The following is a 7707-nucleotide window of genomic DNA, read 5'->3' as shown; positions in this document are numbered from 1 at the left end:
TTTGGGTTCGGTTCTGAACAACCGTGGATCTTAGAAGTTTTTCTTGTGTTGGGTGATACTAGCTCACGAAATCTCCTTGTTTCTCTTAGTTATTAGAAGAATATGAGAGGATGAGAGTTTGTGTGTGTTCTTGAGGTTGAGAGTGTTTGGGTGGAAAATAGGGTGATGGAAATGAGTGGAAGGAAGATTTTAGAGTTTATATACTCCTAGTCTAGGGCCTTAAGGGCCCATACCCATTCCCACGCCCAATCTTATATCCAAACCAATCTAATACTAACACATCAGTAGAAAAACGAAATTTCCTAGATTACTTATAAATTAAATAACGACACATATGTAATAATAAAGTTTCCTTTTATTTATTATTCTCAGAAATACGGATGTTACATGTAGAAAGGCTCATTCGCTAAGCATGCTTAGCGAGTGAGGCCCATTCGTTAAAGACTAGGGCTATTCGTTAATGTAAGAGCCGTTCGTTACTACAGTGTAACGAATGAAGGCTCATTCATTAAGCTATGCCCATTCGTTAAGGGTGTTTTGAGAATGGGAGGATATTCGCTATGGGGAAGCCTCATTCGTTAGTACTATTCTAACGAATGAGAGATCTCATTCGTTACTATAGTATAACGAATGAGACATGCCTATATATAGGCCTACCATAGAGAATTTCCTTGAGATCCGTGCCATAATTTATCCTTCTACTGTTACCATGCCGGATTTCCCTCAGACTATCATGTATATTCATCCTCATGTAATGCATTGATTAACGTATTAATGTATGAACACGATCTTGTTTGAATAGGCTAGGGGTAGTTTAGTCTTTACACTTAATGTAAAATGGCTCATTCGCTAAGCATGTTTAGTGAATGAGGTCCATTCGTCAAAGACTAGACTCATTCGTTAATGTAAGAGTCCATTCATTACTATAGTGTAACGAATGATGGCTCATTCGTTAATGTATTACTCATTCATTAACGGAGGTTAGCGAATGAGAGGCCAATCGCTAATGGAAAGGTTCATTCGTTAGTATGTCTAACGAATGAGCTCTGACGAATGTGTCTAGCCTATATATAGGTTAACTTAGTTTTCCTAGAGATCCGTGCCATAATTTATCCTCCTACTGTTACCATGCCGGATTTATGTAACACCCCAGCTAAAGCGGAAACGCCTGAGTGTGACATACAGATTGCTCAAACACACGTGACACTATTAGGTGACCATAATAACATTATTTCATTTAAATCATCATGTAACACAAGTTTATCAAATAATACAAGTTGTAAACAAATAAATAAATGAAACGATAAATTGTTCTTTGAATATCCTATAAGCATGCTATGTGTCTTCTAACCTTCATCCTTGTATCTCTATACCTGTAGCATATGTATAAAATAAAGTCAGCTATGAACATAGCTGGGGAGAATCCCATAGTTTGATATAATACGTAAAAGTCATACAATTCCATGAAACTTGTGAAATGAGCACATAAGGGTTCTTTACACTCTATGCAATGGACCTGAGTGTAAAGAGCAAACGAAGGTCATTTCCAGTTGGGGCTACCAACGTACTCGGATATGAGGTCCCTTTTCCACTCGATACAAATGGACCTGAGTGCAAAGGGGGGCGTATGATCATACTTATTGAGGCAACCACTTGAAATTCTCGTATAAAACATATAAGAAAGTAAGCACACAAGTCCATGATATAAATTGTAGTTTGTAGGCAAAAATTGTAATTCTTGATATTTGATAGGATACATATACTACCCCAAAATATGAAAACGTTTAAAAAAGGGGGCGTGAGAAACACACTTTATGAGATATTATTGATAACCGAAAGCGTCTAAAAGATTGTAACAGCGCCGAAAGCATCACAAAGCCGACTTGAATGATCCACACTAGTTAGGATAAATAATACGAGATTTTAATCGAGAATCTAACGGGATTATATATTTATAAGTTATGTTGAGGTTTTGATATTATAAAACAAGTTTTACCAATTCTGGTTATTGTATTATTATTTAAGTTAACGAAAATTGCGATTATAATATTATATTATTATTTTATAGGCGACGACTTGAAGAATAATAAGTTCGAAATTCTTGAATTAATAATTATTATTTAGAAATTTATTTAACGTATTAACGGAATGGGTTTTAATATTTTAAACGTTACGATATAGATTGTTTACGATTTTTAAATTAACGTTTTACGAGAGAGGAAGTTCAGTTTTTAAGTGAAAATGGTGAGATATAATTTTATACTTAATTTACATATTTTTTATTTAATTTAAACTGATTTTTATAATTTTATTATGATTTAAAAAGGTTTAAAATGATTTAATAATATAAAATATTTATTAAAAACATTTAATAAAATAAAGGGGTTTACCCGGTTTTCGAACCTGGGTCTGCTTGTTACAAGACCACGAAGTTAACTAGTTGAGCTAATATTCGTTTTAAGTATTGGTTTTTATTAAATATATCAATTAATAGAAAACAGGTTATATGTTATTAATATACAAAATAAAGACTGACCCGGGTTCCGAACCCGAGTCTGGCAGTTTGCACACGAGGGTTCCAACCACTGGACCAATACATCATTCAGTTTATATCACGAAAACGATTATATAAGTAAACATTCTGGATCATCTTCTTTACTCAAAACCCTAGATTATCAATTATCTTAAATGGATCCATGTACGTTTAAATTAGGCTAGGGATTTGATTTCATTGATGTTTGCGAATTAAAACCATGTAACAATTACGTCAGGTGTTTCTGGAATGTTTATGAATGATGACGACCGGAAAAACGATTGGAAAAATCTTCATTACGGCTTCTAAATGCATATTTGATGTTAATTGATGTTAAGTGTGAGTTTAGCTGTGCAAGAAGGATCTATTTATACTACGAATTGAGTCCATGACGTGTTAATTGTATTAGTTCGATTAAGCTTGATATCCAGCGATGGTTACGGGATTTAATAATGATTCTAGGTCGTTATATTACAATTAATCTATTAGTTAACGTACAATATTGAAGTCTAAAGTCGTTGGGCTAAATTAACGAGTCAAAGGGAGGGACGAAGATGGAGGGTTTGGAGATGGCCGGAGTGTAACACCCCGGCTTAAGCGGAAACGCCCGAGTGTGACGTACAGATTGCTCAAACACACGTGGCACTATTAAGTGACCATAATAACATTAATTCATTTAATAAGCCAAGTAACACAAGTTCGAAAGTAACAATACAAGTTCAAACCAAAACATAACCATAACAATAGTTCTTTTATTGAAATCCCTAAGTAATCTAAGTGTCTTCAATACTTCAACCTCTAATCACGGTACCTGTAACATATGTATAAAATATGGTCAGCTATAAATATAGCTGGTGAGTTTCCACAGTTTAAATACGTACATAAAACCTTAAAATTCATAGACATGTGATAAACGAGCAAGTAAGTCCTTTCCAGTTGGTACAACCAACGTACTTGGATAATCGCGCAAGTAAGGTCCTTTCCAATTGGTAACAACCAACGTACTTGGATAATGAGGCCCTTTTCCACTCGATACAAATGGACCAGAGTGCAAAGGGGGGCGTATAATCATACTTAATGAGGCTTCCAAATCGTGCAAGTAATATTCGTGCAAGTAATACAAGTAACACACAAGTCCATGTACGAATTGTAGTTTTGTAATAGAAGAAATAATACTTGAATCTTTATAAGGATACATATGCTACCCCAAAACATTAAAACATTAAAAAGGGGTGGTGAAAAACTCACCTTAGTAGTTGTAGTGAAAAACGAATAAGAATAACTTGAAGGCGTCAAAGGAAACCGAAGCGGTCAATCCGTACGAACTATAAATAAGAATAAACACGACTTTTAACGGCTATTCTAACGGGATTCTAAAGTTGATTAATTGCACGAATAATTTTTAGAATTTAGTTATTATTTTATAATTTTATTACGAATCTTATGGCTCTTAGATTATTATATTATTATTTATGTTTTAACGACGACTTGGTTATTAATACAATTTAAGCACTTTAATGGCGAGAAAACAAAGTTTATATGTTCGAAAAGCTTGAACTATTGTTTACAAGTCGAAAATATAATTGTTGCTTTAACAAAACGATTTTTAGAGAATTAAAGTTTACTTTGCGATTATTAAATGATTTTTAATAGCGGCTTATGAAAACGAGAAACTTGGTTTTTAAGGGTGAGATGGTGAGTTATATTTTATAGTTAATTTACGTAATTTTTATTTAATTTAAAAAGACTTTTATGATTTTTAATTGATTAAGAATTATTTAATATTAATAAACTGAATTTAATTAATACAAAAAAAAACATGACTGACCCGGGTTTCGAACCCGGGTCTTGGAGTTATAATCCTTGTTTTCAACCAGCTGCTCTAGACTGCATATTCGTTTATGGTTTAGTTCTTAATATATAAATATAATGACTGTTTCAAAGGAATTTTATTAATAATAATATTAACAGGGCCAGTTTATTAAACCAAAAAAAATGTGCGTGACCCGGGTTTCGAACCCCGGTCTCATGGTTGCGAGGAATTGAGTTTAACCAGTTGAACTAGAAGGATATTCGTTTAAGAGTTAAGAATCATTAAATATATATAATACTTCAGGTTCATCTTCTTCACATGAAGAACATAAACCCTAATAATTCAATCTCAGTTTCTGTTTCATGTGTGTTTAAATTAGTATAGGGTTTTTGTTTATTGGATCAAAACTAATCAAAAACATGTTACAATTACCTCAAAAGGTGTTGATTTCGTGAAGAACAAGAACTCGCCGGAGCCGAAGCTTTGCCGGATTATTACGACTATTGTAGAGAGAATTAGAGGGAATGAAGGTTATGAGCGAGTTGTAACAAGGCTTAGGTCCCTATTTATACAACTAATCGGAGCGTATACGCGTCAATGCATTAATGTGATTTACCCGGATTTTCCGACGACGATTACGGGGTGATTTACGCATGTTAAACGCAATTAAATAGTTGGTTAATGTTTTATATTGACGGAGAAACGCGTTTGCATATTTATTTGGTTAAAACGACGAAGTTTTGTGGTGTTTGGGTCACCTCCGGCGGCCGGAGGGTGGCCGGAAAAACGGGGGTGGGGGGGAGGCGGGTAGGGTTTTATTTTAATATAAATTGAATTAAAAATGTTACACTATTAGCCCCTGAAGTTTAAAGAACCTTTAAATGATAATATAAATATCTTTTAAGTTAAATAAAGTTTTCAAGTTTACATTTTTTAACCCTAAACTTTATAATTAAATTAAATAGTTTTCGGTTTTACGTGTTTAACCCGTACGGCTTGATTACTTTAAGGCTCGGGAATTTATAAATACTTGAATGACAACGAACATCGAATAATTAATATTAAATGTCGCGAATCACTTTATTAATATATTTAGTACATCGAAACGACCCAACGGGTCGGGTTTACAAATACGAAAACGAATCGAAAAACTGACGAATGTCACACGGAGCCATTTTCTGGTGGCTGGAAAACCGGGCCAGAAAAACGGGGTAGCGGAAAGGGTTGGGTAGGGTTTTATATAATAATAATAATAATAATAATAATAATAATAATAATAATAATAATAATAATAATAATAATAATAACAATAATAATAATAATATAATTTAAATATAGTTTCATTTAGGCCCTTGAAGTTTAATAATCTTTTCAAATCTAAAACTTAATATAAATTGCATAACGGTCCTTCAACTATGAGATGCTATTTAACCAAAATTAAATAATATATTTTGGGTATTAACCCTTGAACTTTGAAGGTGTATCCGATTTTGGATGATTACGTATTTAACCTGAAAGTTGATTAACGATAACGCTAGAGGTTTTGTAAACGAATCAATGAAATAATATTCGAATGCACATTGAACATCAAACGTTGGGAATATAAATGATGAACAAAATACATTGAACGAAAACTGAGTCGAACGTCAAACGAATCTTGGGGATTTAATAATACATCTAAATATACCTATATATATATATATCTATATATAACTATTTCAAAACAAAAAATCCGAAAATTCGAAGCGGGTCGGGTTTTCGGGTTAACGAATGTTACAATTTCCCTTAGTCCATTAATGTATTTCCTCCATAATTAATGTATTCTTCCTTTAACGTATTGATTGATCACGAACTAAACGTATTGGTGTTGCGACTAGATCCATAGGCTCATACAAGCGTTTTACAAGATGAGACGGTCGATATCATCTTAGTTTGACCCATTAACTGAATCTTTGTTGTAACGGGTTTCAAATTATGTTGTACGGTCCATTTAAATGAGACGAACCATATTATATTGAGACGGTCTGTGTAAAGTTGTGATAGGCCATCCATTTTTTTATGTTGACCCGTATAAAGAGTGGGTTGAAACAGGCCGTCACATGATTTGACGGCCCGTCTAACCTTTTGTTTTGACCAGTTAATGCTAAAAATGATTTGGACATCATTTCGACGTCCGTTTATATGTTTTGAGACTCTATGCATGATTAAGTACCTAACATAACTTCTTTGATTTACCATGCTCGAGGTTTGATCGGTAATAGCTTAAATACTGCTTAAATATAATAAACGAACTTAAACGAGTTTAGGTCTACAACTTTGATCAGAACTGCCTTACTTCACTTGTTCTTTGCTTATGAACTTCAAAATACTCGCTCAATAGTGTTTGGAATTGATTTGGGATGTTGTGTGATTAAAGGAGTCAAGCCCACCCTTCCTTTTATAGCCCAAAAAGTGTATGATGAGTCACAAAATCAAGCTGACACGTTAGAGTCGGTTTCGACATATTTTTGCTGACTTAGCTGATGAGGCGGTCCGAATAACAGGGCCGTCACAAAATTGTAGGTGGATGAGACACCTAATATAATACTAAACATATGTATTTCCCGTGTATATTTTATATATTATTTTATTAGTTTTTGATCGGTTTTATGAAGAATTTGTATACTGCTAACATATTTGTATAATGTAGGTTCCGGGACTTGATCGTGGCTAAAAAGGGCAAAAAAAGAGCTAAAACAAGCCAAAACGAGAACAGGAGGGATCATGAACGAACTGGAACGGTCAGCATCACCTATTTTTGGGACGCCGTGCCGCGCGATTACAACCCTATTTTATGGCCGCGTGGTGCCCAGACAACTTTTTTTCCAGAAAGTTCTACGAAATTGTCAGTTTTTAGGCCTTGTGCACTATATAAACACCCTTTAACCTTAAACTTGATATACCTTGCGAACCATAACCGAATTTAGAGTTTCTTGGAGTTTAGGATTGCGTGTTTTGGCGATTTTGATGTTGGGTTTTAACAAGATTATCAAAGTCATAAAATCCCAATTTTATGAAAATCGCAGTGGAAATTAGTTTTAAATCTTGTTAATTTGATATATATAAAACCTATTTTACACATGTAAAACCCAAGCCCAGATCCAAATACGAAATACATACTATCAAACACATGCATGTCACTAAAAGTCCATGCATGTTAAAGCTACCTTTCAAATCCAAGGAAGAGGAAAGAGATGATGATATGGAAGGCAAGAACTTGAATATGAAGCTCCTCAAGCTAGCATATCCCAAGCTTTCCAACAAACACCACTTGTAGCTAGGATTTAGTAACACTTGACAACTTCTCCTTGTTCTTGTTCTT

The 7707-nt window shown here is 33.8% G+C and overlaps 1 protein-coding gene across 1 annotated transcript in view; it reads left to right on the top strand.

Moving 5' to 3' along the window:
* Positions 1–1955: 1955 nt before the first annotated feature.
* Positions 1956–7707, top strand: part of LOC143628521 (uncharacterized) — a 217873-nt gene continuing 212121 nt past the window's right edge. The window contains exon 1 of the mRNA XM_077098092.1: positions 1956–1963. The gene's annotated coding sequence lies outside the window, so the exon portion shown is untranslated. The remainder of the gene's footprint in view (positions 1964–7707) is intronic.

Source organism: Bidens hawaiensis, unplaced genomic scaffold, assembly GCF_021521415.1.
Source record: "Bidens hawaiensis isolate Kalapana, Puna unplaced genomic scaffold, B.hawaiensis_p1.1 tig00005019_1, whole genome shotgun sequence".
Lineage (NCBI taxonomy): Eukaryota > Viridiplantae > Streptophyta > Magnoliopsida > Asterales > Asteraceae > Bidens > Bidens hawaiensis.
Note: the sequence above shows the minus strand (reverse complement) of the source record. Positions and strands in the feature narration are given on the sequence as shown.